This window comes from Nesoenas mayeri (genome assembly GCF_963082525.1).
Source record: "Nesoenas mayeri genome assembly, chromosome: 1".
In the NCBI taxonomy this organism is placed as follows: domain Eukaryota; kingdom Metazoa; phylum Chordata; class Aves; order Columbiformes; family Columbidae; genus Nesoenas; species Nesoenas mayeri.
The window spans coordinates 43,393,963-43,411,015 of record NC_137541.1 but is presented as its reverse complement, the minus strand read 5'-3'; the positions used below and the strand labels follow the sequence as shown (position 1 = coordinate 43,411,015).

The 17,053-nt window shown below is 50.7% G+C and overlaps 1 protein-coding gene across 1 annotated transcript in view; it reads left to right on the top strand.

Moving 5' to 3' along the window:
• The first annotated feature begins 16,731 nt into the window (after nucleotides 1–16,731).
• The window catches only part of SCYL2 (SCY1 like pseudokinase 2), a 36,037-nt gene continuing 35,715 nt past the window's right edge, over nucleotides 16,732–17,053 (top strand). Inside the window, exon 1 of the mRNA XM_080354228.1 lies at nucleotides 16,732–16,881. The gene's annotated coding sequence lies outside the window, so the exon portion shown is untranslated. The remainder of the gene's footprint in view (nucleotides 16,882–17,053) is intronic.

Here is a 17,053-nt window from a genome sequence, read left to right as displayed (position 1 = left end):
GGAAGTCGTCAGCCCAGCAAGTCAGGGTATATCTTTTCCACAGCTGTGACGTATTCAGTGTGAAACCTGTGGGGTTCATTATTCTATTATTATTTCTGTGGGGCTTGTTATTCTTCTGGCAACTGAGAGGGAGTGAGGGAACAGATCCTTGCTTGGCTAGGAGGTTAAAACAGCTGCAAGTCTAAAGGTTCTCCCTTCAGGTGGAGTGTGCAAAGGATGTACAAAAGCGGGTATATTGAGGTGGGGGGACAGTGGCAGCATTTAAATGGCACTTGAGGTTGCTCATGCAAATCCCATAGTCAATGCTGGGTTATGCCAGGGAAGGCCCACGTCAGTGGGAGAGATCAGAGTTGCGCGTGTCAGCTGGGAAATGCCCAGCAGGGGTTTCCTCCCAGAGCCCTGCTGAGCTCTGAACCCCACCCTCCACTCCCAAACAGACCCGGGCCCACACACCAGAGTCAATGATGGTTCTTGCTTCCAACCGAATTTCAGCGTGGAGTCCAGGAAGGGGAGCGCTTTGCTGCACGCGGTGTCCCCAGCTGCCAGCAGGACCACGACCGTGACCACGCTCAGCCCACAGAGGATCTCAGAGCCCCTGGAGACTTCCCCTTTGCTGAGGAGCCAAAACAAGGTCTGGCCCTTTCCTTTCCTTATGTTTCTGAGTCACTTGAAGAATCCATTTCATTTCCTTGACACCGCTCTCTCGACACCCTCACAAGAGAAAAGTGATTGCGGGGTGACAATAGAACCCTGGCAGATGTATTGTTAACCCCCTCTCCCCCCACACTTCCCCCTTTTGCCCCTCTCTCTCCCCCCTTCCTAATCAGGACAGGCGATCGGGAGGGAAAGAAGGACAGAGAGAAGAGAGTTGTAAAAAATTAAAGACGTTTTACTAATGCTACTAATAAGAATAGAGAAAATAATAGAAAATATACAAAACCAATCTTGAAAGTCTCAGCAACTGCAGAGCCGGCAACCAAAGTCCTGGATTGGACTCTGCAGCCAACCGGAGCTGGATTCAGTCTGTCACTAGGCCTCAGTTCTCAGGGACGACTAGCAAGGTCCTCTCCTAATGTCAGCCATAAGCAGAAGGGAAAAGGCAAAAAAGGGCCGAGATCCTTGTGATCTCCCACTTTTATATGAAGTATTCACGTGAATGGAATGTTATACACAGTTGGTCAGTTTCTTGGTCACTTGTTTCTCGTCGCCCCTCGCGCGAGATGTCCATCCATGCTTATCAATAAGTTTGCATTCCATTGCTAGGTTTACCAAAACATGTGTCTGGTTCTCCAGGAAAATGCAGTTAATATGAAGGCTTTAGCTGACAGGCAAATTACTAAAAGAGAAACTTCTTTTTAACAAAACCAGGACAAGGTGTTTTCCTTTGGCTGAGGTGCCATTCCTCCGTTCCAGCTTGTGCCCACTTCTTCGCACGTTTTCCCTCGGCGGGCTACACATCCATCAGATCCATCTGGGAACTGCAAAGGTTCCATGGCTACCAGAGGCTCAACCACCACCTTCTGCCCAGATCACCAGGAAGATTGGTCTAGGAAGGCAGGAAGAGTCTGGTAGCTGATTATTAGCAGTAGCTCAGCGCTAGTCCGCGATCAGAGCACAATTGTGGCTCAGGGCTCCCGAGAGGAAAAGGACACAGATGTGTGTTCCCTCTTGGAGACGTCTGCACGACTTCAGAGCTCCTTCAGAGCAAGGGCAGAGAGAGACGTGCTAAGTGCCTGTGTGGGTTGAGAGCCTGAGCGAGCCTTCAACCATAGGACTGTGCTCATCCAAACCAGCGAGGTCCCAAGCACTGCAATGGGGCAGCAAAACGAAGACACGGACTAGACAACACAGTTTATTAAACATCACGCTGCAACAGTACAACTGGAACTAGATGCAGGGCAATGGCTGCACAAGATGCAATGTCAAGGTTTGCAGGCTTCATTCCTCTCTCTTGTGACCACTCTGGTTTCTGGCGCCGGCACTTCCTCTGCTCTGGCATCTTCTCAGTGCTAATGGCGCTGGAGGCTCAGCAGTGGCTGCGGAAGGGTTAGTGTGGGGTGTTAGTTTATACAGCAGGCTGGGCCAAAGGTGGCACTGGAAACTGGATGCTGGAAGTACAGCAGTAATGGAAGGGCGCCAGAGCAGAGGCAACTGAAGAACTCCTGTCACAGTCTGACGATGCCAGTCAGGCCTTCAGGATGAAGCGCTCGGCACCACCAGAGCCCAAGGAACGTCTGCAGCTGAAGGTACCAAATGCCTCTATGGCACAACTGTCTGAAGTGCTGCCTGAGGTCTCAACCTCACAAGTGTTCTAAAGCAGAAAATACTGAAGCCAGTCCCTGAATGCCAAGTCCTTCACAAAGGCGGCATTAGGTGGGACGGAAGTAGGACTGGCTATAGTCTCATGGGGCGACTCTCAAAGCCAGAAGGCTGGGAAACGGGGCAGCAGGACTTGGAGGGCAGCCTCAAAGTAGTCAGTAGAACAGAGGAAATGGTCTCTCCCAGGCTCTCCAGGAAAACCTTCCAATTTTCCCACCTGAAGATGGAACTGGGCTCTGGTAGCTCATGAAAAGGGAAGGTTCTGATTAGCTTACTGAGGCAGAGGCTTGCAGGTCTTGCTGAAGGGCTTCCATGGTCTTGGCTTGTTGGCTTGCCGGGCTGTGGCTGCCAGCCTGGCCCTTCGAACTTGGAGCCTGAAAAAGAAGTACAGGTCTCACCACAGGAGTCCACAAGAGATCAAATCCCAAAGGAAGAGTGTGATAGAACCTCATCTAAAACAAAAGGATCTTTGAAAACCACGTAGTATTATCTGGCTGGGATGCGGGAAGACAGTCCAGCTGTTTTCCCACAATCGCAGAAAGCAAAGCCTTGCCCCACTGCGTGACTTGCTTACTGCTGCACGCGTTCTTCCTGCTGTGGGACAGCCGCGGTTCCAAAAGATTTGACTAGAAGTCTCTGCAGGTTCTTGTAAGCAGCTAGCTCCCTCTCCTTATTCTTTATGGCACTCTCCAGGGACTCGGCATAACACTCGGTCTGGATAAGGTCTTTCAATTCCTGCAGCTGTCAAACCAAAGCAAGAATCCCCAGTAGTCAGCTTAGGCTTGATAAAAAGGAGTGGACCCCCAACTAAGACTCCGTTCCTCACTCTGGTTTGCAACAGAAAAGGCCTGGGCCCCCACCAAGAGACAAGAGACAAGAGACAAGCTTTCTCCCTACCTGAGCTTTAGAACTGTCCAGTTCCTTCTGCAGCTGCAGTTTCTGTTCCTGCAGGTCCCTGCTGTGGCGCTTCTCAGCTTCAAGTGAAGCTTCTGCCAGGGAGCACTTCCTGAGAGCACTGGCAAGCTCCTGCTGCAGCCACCTGACCCATTCCTAAAAAAATGGTGTTCCGTGAGCATGGAGAAGACAGTAAGAAGATGACAACAGGACACATGGGATCATATCATTAGATTGATCTTCAGCATGGCCAGCAGGTGGAGGGAGGTGATTCTCCTCTTCTTCTCTGCTCTTGTGAGCCCCAGCTGGACTACTGCCTCCCGCTCTTGGGTCCCCAGCAGAAGGATGACACGGGCCTGTTTGAGTGGGTCCAGAGGAGGGCCACAGAAATGATCAGAGGGTTGGAACAAGGGTGGTGGGACATTGGAGCAGGCTGCCCAGAGAAGTTGTGGGTGCCCCATCCCTGGAATTGTTCAAGGTCAGGCTGGACAGCGTGTTGAGCAAGCTGATCTAGTGGAAGATGACCCTGCCCACAGCAGGGAGTTGCACTAAATGATCTTTAGAGGACCTGTCCAACCCAAACCATTCTATGCTTCTATGACTCATGAATTCCAAGACGAGAGACTTTGGCCACCACCAGCAGGCACCTGCTGGCACCTTTCTCAGCTGAGCACATCCAAACGACTGGCAGGTCTGAAATAGACGTCAGGTCCCAATTCAAAAACTGCCTTTCAGCAGCACTCCAAAAGGAAACTCAGTAGCACAAACAGGTCTCCTTAAACTGACGGGCTTGATTTACAGATATGTGCATCAGGCCCTAAGAGTCACCTGAGCGTCGCCTTGACCATTGGTTTGTGTTGAAGCCTCCTTCTTGAGCGGAAGCTCTTCGATCTCCAGTGCAAAATCCTGAGCGAGCAAGAACACAGACCAACAGACAGTGAGGAGAGGAATCCGCAGCAACACTGCAGCGTCACACTGCCTTTCAGCAGCTGGGCTGAAGAAGCGTAACAATTCCGTTAGCTCGGGAAGACAAAGTACCTCATCCAAAGAAGATAAGTCAAAATCATCTTCTTCTAGTGCTGCTCCTGCTGCTGGCAACACACCTACAATGAGGTAAGAAGCGCCATGCTGCTGTCAGTGCTTATTTCACTCTGCTTTTCCCCATCCGCTTCTCTCCAGAGAGGCTTACAAAGGGAACCATTTAAGTCCGTCAGGAAATTACCATTGCGGCGCTGCTCTGCAACAGGATGCGCACACGCTCCTTGTTGTTTTGCATCTGGAAGCAGCAGGGCATCCAGAATTTCTGTTAGACCTTCAGAATCCGTCTGTGTAAACAGAAAGATATGTGTTAAAACTGGCTCTTCCAAAGAAGGGCAGCGAAGCTGGTGGAGGATCCAGAGAAGTTGTTCTCTGAGGAGCAGCTGAGGAAAGCGGGGCTGTTAGTCAGAAGGAGGCTGACGAGAGACCTTCTCATTCCCTACAACTACGAGAAAGGAGGTTGTGGCAAGGTGGGTGTCGGTATCTTTTGCCAAATATGCAGTAATAGGACTAGAAGAAAGGGTCTTACGTTGTTCCAGGAAAGGTTTAGATGGAATATAAGTAAAAATTTCTTCACTGAAAGAATTATCAAACACCGCAGCAGGCTGCCCAGGGAAGCGGTTGAGTCACCTTTCAACCATACACTTGGACTCGATGATTTAAGGATCTCTTCCAACCTAAGTGATGCTAGGATTGTACCTCAGAATCAAAAGAGGACTCATCGTCGTCTTCTTGTGCTGCTCCTGCTGCTGGCAACACACCTACAAAGAGGTAAGAAGCGCCACGCTGCTGTCAGTGCTTATTTCACTCTGGTTTTCCCCATCCGCTTCACTCCAGAGAAGCTTACAAAGGGAACCATTTAAGTCCGTCAGGAGATTACCATTGTGGCGCTCCTCTGCAAAAGGACGCGCACAGGCTCCTTGTTGTTTTGCACCTGGAAGCAGCACGGCATCCAGAATTTCTGTTAGACCTTCGGAATCCGTCTGTGTAAATGAAAAGACATGAGTGAGAAGTGGCACAGACTCCTTCTGGACCCGTCTCCACGAACAAAGCTCCCGCTTCAGCCAACATGCGTAATGTGGTATCAGGTGATGGAAAGATCAAAAATGCCAAACACAGCCAGCGTGTCAGGCATCTGTGTCGGTCTCTTTTGCCAAATATGCAGTAATAGGCCAAGAAGAAAGAGTCTTACGTTGTTCCAGGAAAGGTTTAGATGGGATATCAGTAAAAATTTCTTCACTGAGTTATGAAGCGCTGCAACAGGCTGCCCAGGGGAAGCGGTTGAGTCACCGTTCAACCATACACTTGGACTCGATGATTTAAGGATCTCTTCCAACCTAAGTAATGCCAGGATTGTACCTCAGAATCAAAAGAGGACTCATCGTCGTCTTCTTGTGCTGCTCCTGCTGCTGGCAACACACCTACAAAGAGGTAAGAAGCGCCACGCTGCCGTCAGTGCTTATTTCACTCTGCTTTTCCCCATCCGCTTCTCTCCAGAGAAGCTTACAAAGGGAACCATTTAAGTGCGTCAGGAAATTACCATTGTGGCGCTTCTCTGCAAAAGGACATGCACAGCCTCCTTGTTGTTTTGCATCTGGAAGCAGCACGGCATCCAGAAGTTCTGTTAGAACTTCAGAATCCGTCTGTGTAAATAGAAAGATATGTGTTAGAACTGGCTCTTCCAAAGAAGGGCAGCGAAGCTGGTGGAGGATCCAGAGAAGAAGTCCTCTGAGGAGCGGCTGAGGAAAGCGGGGCTGCTAGTCAGAAGATAAGGAGGCCGACGAGAGACCTTCTCATTCACTACAACTACGAGAAAGGAGGTTGTGGCAAGGTGGGTGTCGGTATCTTTTGCCAAATATGCAGTAATAGGACTAGAAGAAAGAGTCTTACGTTGTTCCAGGAAAGGTTTAGATGGAATATCAGTAAAAATTTCTTCACTGAGTGAGTTATCAAGCACGGCAGCAGGCTGCTCAGGGAAGTGATTGAGTCACCTTTCAATCATACGCTTGGACTCGATGATTTAAGGATCTCTTCCAACCTAAGTGATGCTAGGATTGTACCTCAGAATCAAAAGAGGACTCATCGTCGTCTTCTTGTGCTGCTCCTGCTGCTGGCAACACACCTACAAAGAGGTAAGAAGCGCCACGCTGCCGTCAGTGCTTATTTCACTCTGCTTTTCCCCATCCGCTTCTCTCCAGAGAAGCTTACAAAGGGAAACATTTAAGTCCGTCAGGAGATTACCATTGCGGCGCTCCTCTGCAACAGGATGTGCACACGCTCCTTGTTGTTTTGCACCTGGAAGCAGGACGGCATCCAGAATTTCTGTTAGACCTTCGGAATCCGTCTGTGTAAATGAAAAGACATGAGTTAGAAGTGGCACAGACTCCTTCTGGACCCGTCTCCACGCACAAAGCTCCCGCTTCAGCCAACATGCGTAATGTGGTATCAGGTGATGGAAAGATCAAAAATGCCAAACACAGCCAGCGTGTCAGGCATCTGTGTCGGTCTCTTTTGCCAAATATGCAGTAATAGGACAAGAAGAAAGAGCCTTACGTTGTTCCAGGAAAGGTTTAGATGGGATATTAGAAAAATCTTTTCACTGCAAGGGTTATCAAGCACTGGAACAGTCTGGCCAGAGATGTGGCTGTGTCACCATTCCTGGTGGTATTTAGGGGACGTGTACATGTGGTCCTTAAGGACGTGGTTTAATTGTGGACTTGGCAGTGCCAGGTGTGCAGTTGGACTTGATGATCTTAAGGGTCTATTTCAACCTAAGTGATGCTGGGATTCCAAGGCTGAGTCGGAAGCAGCAGCAGAAGGAAAAGAGCCAAAAAGTAAACACGCCCAGTCGGACCCCACCTTCAGAGAAGGTACCTCAAAATCAGACCGGGAATCAAAGTCTTCCTCTTGCTCTGCTCCAGCTTCTGGCAAGACACCTTCAAACGAAAGAAGAGGCACAATGCAGCTGTGAGTGCTTCTTTTACTGTGCCCTCTCCCATCCCGCAGGCCCTGCATTTAACAAAGGGCTCTCATTCTCCTTCAGGCCACAGCGATTTGTCCTCATCACCTCCTCCACGGTGGGGGATCCTACCTGCTCCACTCCGCGCAGGTGCTCCCACGGGAGGGGCAGCAGTCGTCCCGGAGGAAGAGATCTCACGTACTGCTGCACCTCCTGCACCTCCTACAGAGCATTCTCCTGTCCTTTTACTTCTGCCGTATTCCTGCAGTGTCTTAGAAAAACTGCATACAAAAAGGAAGGAAATGAAATTGCTGACCGTACCCCCACACTTGCATACGCTCTCTACTGGAAGCGCAACAGCCATTCAGGAGCCATCGTTCACATATTCAGAGCCAGGTGCACATGGCAACACACACACACGCGCGCAGAGAACTGACTGCAGTCTTATTGCAGACTGAAGTACTCACTACAGGCATGTTCACAGTACAGGTGCCTGTTCTTGTTGATGGGGTAACTCACCCCTGCTGGCTACAGTCTCATGTTATAAACCCCCCTGTCCATTTTGGGGGCCAGTGAGACTGACATCTAACTACAAGGCTTCTACCTCAGCGGGATGCTATACTAATGCTGCAGCCACTCTTCATGCCACGCTAGGGTAACGTGTCCTGAAACTCCTTCTGGACTTGGAAGGGTTTCAGAAATTCCTGTCCCTATTCTGAGGCCCTGAGAGTGTAGAGCGCTCCTAAGTGGGATGTCAAGAGGCCAACAAAGATTGTGGTTGCATTCCAAGCACTGCAGGGGTTACCTACATCATTGCACAGGTGCCATCTTCTAACAGCCCTGGCAGAGGGTCAGTTTGGGCTCTGGAGAGAGACCACTTTCAGGGTTGCTTCATAAGCACAAGTACAAACAAAACAAAAAACCTCCAAAGAAACAAGAAAATAGTAAAAACGTGCTCCAGGCCAAGACTGCTGTGCAAAATGGTGCATTAGCACAAGACTGATACTGTGCCAGAAGCCTGCAGGGAAGGAACCAAGCTCTTGTTTTGCTAGGGCAATCCCCAAGAATGCTTTGTTCCTAAAGGGGTGTTTACTCCACAGTTTACCATCGCTAGGAGAAAGGGCTATTTCCTTCAGCCTAGCTGTTAAGGACATGTACCTTACAATGCAGCTGCTCTTAACAAGGATGTAAAACACTTACCCAGGAGTAAAGGCATCAAGATAACCCATATCTGTGAAGCCGTTCTCGTCTCGAAGAGAAAGAACAGCACCATGCTGAAGCAGGAGCCGTGCTACGTTTGTATTCCCGGCATAACCAGCAATCTTAAGAGGGGTCCTAAAGCGTCCAAGAAGTGATAGGAAATGCATCAGCTTCTGCAGACATTGCCTTGCCATTACTTGAGTCCTTCTTTGCTCCTCAAACAATTCATTTCCCCTCCTACTGGCAGAGCGAAATTACAGCAAAACACGTGGATGCGTCGGAAAATTGAGGGTGGTGGGACCTCAGGAGGTCTCCAGGCCAAGAGTCTCTCTCCCCAAAGCAGACTCAGGAGGTCTGTGTGTGCCTGTGTTTCTGTGTGCACGTGTGTGCACGCTCGCACACGTGTGTGTGTGTTGGCACCACAGCCACCGCTTGCTTGCAGTCCTCAGTGCAGAGATCATCCCCCGAGGTAAGAGAGCAGCCGAGCGCGGGTCTGCTCTCACCAGTGGCACAGAAGGAGCTCCTTCTGGGCAGCTCCTGGGTCTTTTTCAAAGCTCATTCCTATGGCTCCCATCCAGCCCATCTGAACAACGCTCAGCAGTCCCACGCACGCTTTTGACAAAACTTCACCTTTGATGAATATCTGGAGCGTTCACGTCGGCGCCTTTTTGAAGGAGGAACTCGACCATCTCTTCACGGCGCTCGACGATCGCGACGGCAAGCGGAGTGTATCCTAACTGAAAGGAGAAATCGTCTCCCTTAGAAGGACACGGGAAAGTCCAGCGAGTTTGGGGAAGAGAAGCTTACCCAAAGCCCAAGCTTACGTCATTCTTAGCCTCAATCTGGGCATTGTGCTCGAGTAAGAGCTCCACCATCGCTTTGCTGGGCACGAGGGCAGCCATGTGAAGGGCAGTGTTGCCGCCGGCACCTTTGTGGTCAGGGTCGGCACCGTGCTCCAGCAGAGCCGTCACGCAGTCCTTGTGCTGGTGCTGTACTGCCTGGAAACAAGCCACAAGGGAGGAGCAACTTGCAACGTGTACGTTTCTCTCTGTCAGAACTTCTGCAACTTTGCAACACGGGAAAGTACGAGCGTCTTCCATGATTAGGCCCCTTCCCCGCGGACTGCAACATACCTGTTTCTAGGCAGGCCTGCGTAAAGAATCACGCAAGGCAGGTATCGCTCTGTGCATAATTGACAAGCCCCATGTGCAACAGCGTAACATATTCCACGTACCAGCATCAGTGGTGTTTTCTTAAACATGCCACGAGGGTTCAGCTTGCACTTCTTTCCCGCCAGAAAGCGAACGACATCTGCGTGGCCGTTTGCACAAGCAAGATGCAGAGGCGTCCTACAAATGAAATACATGCAGTTAGCACAGACAAGACGGCTGAAGACATCGTGTCAGGCTGTGGTGCCTACCACCTAGGGGCACAATGCTCAACTGCCAAAAAGCAGCCAAAAGCAAGCTTTCTGGTGCCAGAGCCGGTGGCAGCAGTTGCCCACCCAAAGCCCGGGGCTGGCTAGGCACCATCCTCAGCACATCTGTTTGAGCCAGGAGGCATCTCCTCAGCTGTGACAGTGAACAACCGGACTCCTGTGCCCAGGCACTGGTCCCTGCCTCCAGCCAGGCCTGCCCGGCCACCCAGCACAGCAAAGGATACGGCATCTTGGCAGCCTGGAGCCTCTGGAGGTGCAAGCCCTCTCTGCTTGCACGAAGGCCTGCGGAGCTCCACAGAAGGCTCACTACAGGGAGCAGGCTGGCAGAGCAGGGCAGAGTGGCGCATCCGCTGGCCGCGCTGTGGAGCCGGCCTGTCCCTAGGGTGCTTGCGATGGTGCTGGGCTTCGCCGGCTCTTCCAGCCAGAGCACGCGGATCTTCACTATGGGCAGTGCCCGCCTCTTACTGCTTGTTGGCATCCCGTGAGTTGATGCGGAATCTCTTCCACCACCAGATCCCTTGCAGCCGCGCCAGGTCTCCGCGGGCGGCCGCGCTGTGCAGCCCGCCCCGGCCCTTCTGCCGGAGCACCGAGGTCCCGGCGGTGCTGGGCGCGGAAGCGCCGTCGGACGGCGGCCGCTCCCGCACCCTCCTGAGCAGCGCCATGAAGCTCTGCATGCTTCGCGGCGACTGGGCACAGCCCGCTCCGGGGTGAGCTGCTGCAGGAGGCGCCTGGCGGACTCTGCCGAGCCCCGGAGGGCAAGGGGAGTGGGCGTGGAGAGGGCAAAAAGAGTCCAGAACCAAGTCCCTGGCGGACGAGGGTAGAGGGCACAGAGAGGGCAAGAGCAGCCCAGAACTGAGCCCCAGGTGAGCAAGGATATAGGGCACGGAGAGGGCGAGAAGAGCCCAGAACCGAGCCTCGCGCGAGCAAAGGTAGAGGGCGTTGAGAAGGCGAGAAGGGCCGAGATGAGGCGAGTCCCGAGCTGGGTTCGCAGCTCCCGACGCTCCGAGCCACACACGCACTGCCGGTCCCGCTGCGGCGGCGACAGCACTGAGAGCCGGCGCCTGCAGGGGGCGGCTTAAAAGCGTCAGCTCGGGGCGTCACAGCGGCAGGGCCGGGGGCGTCACAGCGGGCGGGGTGACGCCGGCCCGGGGCGAGCGGGCTGCGGCTCCGGCGCTGGGGCTCCCGCGGGGCCGGGCGGCCGGGGAATGGGTCTGCGAATGTGCCCTTTGCACAGCTGCGGTTCAGGAGCGCAATTGGCGGCCGTGTGCAGGCCGGTGAAGGATGCGTCCGTCTGCGTCGGGCGCGGTTCTGGGGAGAATACGGCGGCGGTGGCCGCAGCCTGGCTGCTGAGGAAGCGCTGAGCGTGCAGCAAAGCTTCACCCTGTCCCACTGTTGCTAGACAGCCCAAAAGACCTGACCGTGAGGCTTACGCGAAAGTTCATATTCTACTAAGAAGAAATGAGCAGTCCAGCAGTTACTAAGTTCCAATTGCAGAGCCAAGCCTATCGCGGAATTGAGAAGTCAACCGTGGACTAAGGCCTGCTGAGCTGCACGGACGTGTCACTGCAGGGAGCAGGCTGGCAGAGCCGGGCAGGACAGGGCAGAGCGGAGCATCCGCCTGCTCCACCCTAAGGGTGGCCCGCGGGGGGGTGGGTGGCTGGAGGCTGCGGCAGGGGCTGTAGCACCCTGGCCTCAGCAGCTCCCTGTTATCCCTCAGCACGGGGTCATGGAGCCTGGTGATGCGGGTCCCCAAAAGTGGAGCTGCAGGCAGCCAGCGCTTCTCTCGGGTGGGCAGGGACCTCGGGAGGTCTCTCGCCCAGCTCTCACTGTCACTTGCAGTGACACCCCCTCGGGACTACTGTGAATGCGCATCATGCTGGTTGGAGTCTCGTGTTTGCACGGCCAGATTTCCTCCAGTGATCTCTTCTGCAAGGCTGCTCAGCTCCTGTGACCCAGAAGAGAATGTGCCTCAGCTGCTCTGTGAATGGTGCTGGGCACGTGAGAAGCGTGGCCCCTGCCCAGAAACCGAGGGGGCAGCAGAGGCTCAGAAGGACAGCAAGGCAGGAGCTGGGGAGCTGCAGGCCTGCTCCACGGGCTGCAGTGCTGGCTAAGGAGCTTTTACGCCACAATTTATCCCTGCACCCTTCTCTTCTCCTCCCCCTCCATATGGGGGCAGAAGACACAAAGTCAAGATCCAGCTACAGGAGGTCACAGGTACGGAGAGGGCAAGAGCAGCCCAGAACTGAGCCCCAGGTGAGCAAGGGTAGAGGGCACGGAGAGGGAAAGAACAGCCCCGAACCGAGCCCTCTTGACTAACCTATGGCTAGTCAAGGTAGGCTCGTAGGTATAATGCCATTCTTTCACCCATCCCTAGACTACCATCACTAGGAGAGAGGGCTAATTCCTTCAGCCTAGCTGTTAAGAACATGTAGCCACCTCACGGAAGGAACGGCCAGGGGAACAAAGCTACACTTGAGATGAGGAAAACCGCTGAAGGTTTTGATTCCTCGATGGACATTGGTTGGATCCCCTCTGCTCCTGAGCAGAGCAACAAAGCTCTGCACACTGCAGGGTGGAATGAGAGCACAGCCCACCCCATGGTGAGCAGCTGCGGGAGGTGCCCGGCAGACTCCGCCGAGCCCCGGGTGAGCAAAGGGAGTGGGTGCAGAGAGGGCAAGAAGAGCCCAGAACTGAGTCTGAGGTGGACAAGACAAGATGAGCCGAGAAGAGGCGAGTCCTGAGCAGGTCACAGCCCCTGACACTCCAAACCACACACATGGTGCCTGTCCCGCTGTGGCAGCGACAGCACTGAACAAATTTGTCCAGAAGAAATCTAAAATAATAGAACTGTAGGGGGTGGAGAGAGAATTGCCTTTGCCTGACTCTCTGGGTATAACGTAATTTGAACTGAATTTAGAAAATGCAAATATTATCTAAGATCCCCACAATCTTATTTTTATCATGGAAAGGTGAAATAAAGATTTTTGAAGTTGCTGCTGGACAGATATAAGTGGGATAATATAGTAAAGGCCAAATGGGATTATGACCTCCCTGTAGTTGTAATCCCATGAGCAGTGCAATCACACTGTCTTTAATTTTATCTTCCATAACAGAAAATTCCTAAAGAAAAAAAACTGGAAAATATTTTTATAAGTTATAACTTATGTAAAACTCAACACTTCTGTAACAATGTTAATATTTTCTCTGTCAAGGAAGAATACATAAAAACTGTAAGAAAAGAGTCTCTTTAGGTACACAGAATGACCTAAATCTCACAAATAGATAGAGACGGCACTGATTTGACAGAAATAAGCATTACTAAAACATACACGAGGAAGACATACCTTGACATATTCATTAAAAGTACATGCTAAGATGAACATCAGCCCAAATACAACCAACAGGAATACTACCAAAACAAGAGAACATTTAAGGAAAAATGCTGATGGAATTCAGCCTCTTTCATTTCTTTATTCTCATTATATAAGCAATCTTCAGTGCAACAACTTAATTTATCTTTTTCTGTTGCTAACAATAGATGCCTTATTGACTTGATATCTTCACAGCACCACCTTCAGAAACTGTGACAAATAAACAAAAAGTCTCAGTATAAATTTATTCAATTTCTAATATCTGTTATAGAGACCTAAGAGTTAAGTGTCTGGTCTAGAAACTAGGAGTGTTTTCAAAACCTGAAGTTAAAAATCTAATGCATACTTAAAATACTCAATGTCCCATCCTATATATGGACTTTTTGTGAATTCCTTTACTACTTCTGAAAAGAAGTCAAAGGGACAAACACTAATGTCACCCCTGCCTACAAGTGTAACAATGTCCATTTTGTTCACTTAACACAAAACTTTCATCAAGATTGAAATAAAGCATTTACTAACAAAAGTATTCTATAGATGTATAACTTATTCACACAAGTTTAAGGTACATGTAACATCTCTGTCCAGAAAAGTATTTGATATAATCAGGTCTTCTTTGCCAAAACAGTCAGTTATTCTCTTCACTGAAGACACCAAAACGTCTTCTAGAAATGGAACATCAATTAACTGCAGTAGTCACAACGGAGTTTGCTGTTTCCAGACATCTTCTATCACTGATGCCATAAACAAACAAAGAAAAACATCATCAGAAGTAAGATACTATGTAAAACACTAACCTTTGTTTTTACTCACTTGAGAATGTTTTAAACATTCAAAGGAAACAACGTAACAGCATAGTGTGAAGTCTCTGTGTTGGGGAAGAAGGGATCAAAATAGGAATGCTAAGAAAGAAGAAAACATCTGGCTTGCCCATCGTATTAGAATTAGTAGTAACCTACTCTAATTTGTATTACATACAAGAAAAGACAAACAAATAGCAAAGGAATCGTATAATACAGATGTATTTAATCTTAAAAACTATTTCCTCTTGAAGTGGTATTTGCCTTAATAGAATAGCACTATCGTGCAAAAACATAATCCTGTTTTGTTTCTTTCAGTTAACTTATTACAAACATTTACCCATTTAGTACTCATTCAGCTATTTTGTCATTAGTGACATATTAAATTTAGGACTCTGAGGGGCAGTGTTTAACAGAAACAAGGTACTCAACCCAAGCAGATACACTGAAGAATGATGAATTTTTAAAAAGAAAAATTCAGTCCTCACCTCCTTTTGAAAGCTGATGAGTTGGTTCATTAACCATGAGCTTTGGAGGTAAAGATGCGTGAACACGTATTGATTGAAGAAGCTCCTCTAACCTCTTTTTATTGGCTGCTTCTAATGCTAAGGGGTTTGAAAGTGTTGTTTCACACTTTTATGCCTAGGGGAAAAAAAAAATCAGATATGTAACAAATATGATCAGGACATATTTATCTTTCTGTCACTTCATAAATTTTTGTTAAATCAGGACTTTACAGCTTTCTTGTATCTACAGTCTATCCTGCTACTAGAAAACCAATCATCCACATCTGCTTTGTAGAAAGGGCAAGGATATCAATTCCAAATACTGTTTATGAGTTCCATTTCTTTTACCAGCTTCCACCAAGTAGGTCATTCACACTAATTCTCAAATTACAGCACAACTGATTGCAAACACAAATGATTCCTAGGCTTACGCTACTATGCCAGACTCTCTTCTAAGTAACAAAGGGCAGATCACAGCAGTTCAGCATTACCAAGAAATATTGAGTAGCACCTGTGATTTAGGCATGACATTTATCAAAACTGGCACACAGTTTTCAAAATTCTCCAATATCTGGGTTAGACAGACATAACTTCATCTACAGTTAACTCACCATAACTTTTAAAAAAGGAATCAGAATAGTTCAGAGTAACTCACTTGGAACGTCTTCTTGTCTTTGGATAGCAGAATTGCTCAAGAGACAAGCCCTGATTGTCTTTATTCTTTTTTGGAAGAAGAGGAGTAAGACTGCTCTTTACAAATTTATAGAGACTAGTGTTTGTATCTTCAAACTCCGTTTCTTTATCATTCTTGAATAAGTAAAGATTTGCTCCAACTGGCTCAAACACCTTGTGATCCATCAACGCTTGGCAAACACAGACTCCCTTCAGCCGAGAAATATTGTTGCAGCTTAGGTACATGCTTTGCATAAGACGGCTCAGTACCACATCAACAGCATTTGAGCCCATGAAACAGTTTTCATATGTTTTCGGATGTCGTCCACGTCCTTTGATTTCCACCTGACTGTGAAGAGCATGAATACTACTATTTCACAGTTGAGTTGCTTGAAAAGGACCATCGCAATCTGCAAAATATTTATATGAACATTTTACAGGTGTTTATAAAGTTTTACTTGAACATTTAAAAATTTTTACTCTAGGAAATCAGTTATATAAGTATATATATTTTAAAATTCTCCAGAAATCAGCTTAATTTTACAAAGACAGAGGAAGATAGTACTTCATAAATCAGTCCTTTTTCTAAGTGGACTCACACCCACTAGCATAGAATCAACAGAAAAGAACAAAAAGGCACTATAAACAGGTGAGGAAGGTCTTTTGCTATTACTATGCAGACTGTATGTATGTACACATATAGGTTAATTCATTACAGAATCAGAGAATGGCTGAGGTTTGCAGGGATCTCTGGGGTCCAGCTGGTTCAACCCCTCCCTGCTCAAACAGGGCCACCCAGATGGTAACCCAGCACCATGTCCAGACAGCTTTTTAATATGTCCAAAGGTGGAGGGCCCACAACCCCTCTGGGCACCGCTGAGAAGGTCCTGGCTCCATCCTTTTTCCACCCTCCCTGCAGATGTACCTGAAGACATTGATGAGAACCCACCCGAGCCTTCACTTCTCCAGGCTGAGCAGTCCCAGGTCTCTCAGCTCCTCCTCCACACATCCCTCCAAGCTCATTAGACAACAAACCAACATTTGCAGTACACTAAACGCGTCTGCCCGCCAGCCTTTCGCTCCCAACAACACAGCTCCACGCCCGGCCCTGGCTGCGGTGCCCCCTTAACCGCGGCCGCCGGGGCCAGGCCCGGGGCCAGCTCCTCTCCCCGCTGCGCAGCTGCTGCCCCCGCCCGCGGGCCCCCTCCCGCGGCACCAGCAGCCGGAGGCACCGGCACCACAGAGCCCACCCCACTCCCCGGCGAGACACGGAACCGCCACCGCCTCAAGCACTGCGGAGAGGAAGCAGCGGCAGCAGAGAGACGGAGACGCTTTCCCCCCCGCACGTCGCCACCCCAGCTCGCTCTGACCACGGAGCCTCCTGAACCGCGGAGTCAAACCCACCGCCAGAACGGCGTCTGGCGGAAGCCGGCAGAGTGCATCACTTCCCGCCCTCTGCCACCTCCTCCGGCCGCCGCCCCAGCACCGCCCCTCCGGGGCGGAAGTGAGGCGCTCCGGCCGCCCCCCGCTCTCGCCGCTGTGCCTGTCGCTATGGAGTAGCTGGAGCAAGACGTGGCCGAGTTGGGGCCGGAGCGAGAGACGGAGCCGGCGTGACAGGCGGCCCGCCGAGCTCCCAGGGCGACGGGCAGCCGGGCGCTGCGCCGGCAGCTTCCCGCGGGCTCAGGTGAGCGGCCTGTCCCCCCCCCGCGCCCCGGGGCAGGAGCGGCTGCCCGTGGCCTAGTGCCGCTGCGCGGGGCGGGCAGGGCCCGCTGGCTCCGCGGCGCGGCGGTCTGGCGTCCCGGGAGCGCGGCGCGGGGGCTGGAGGAGGAAGGGGCCGCCCTGCAGGCGCGGTCGTT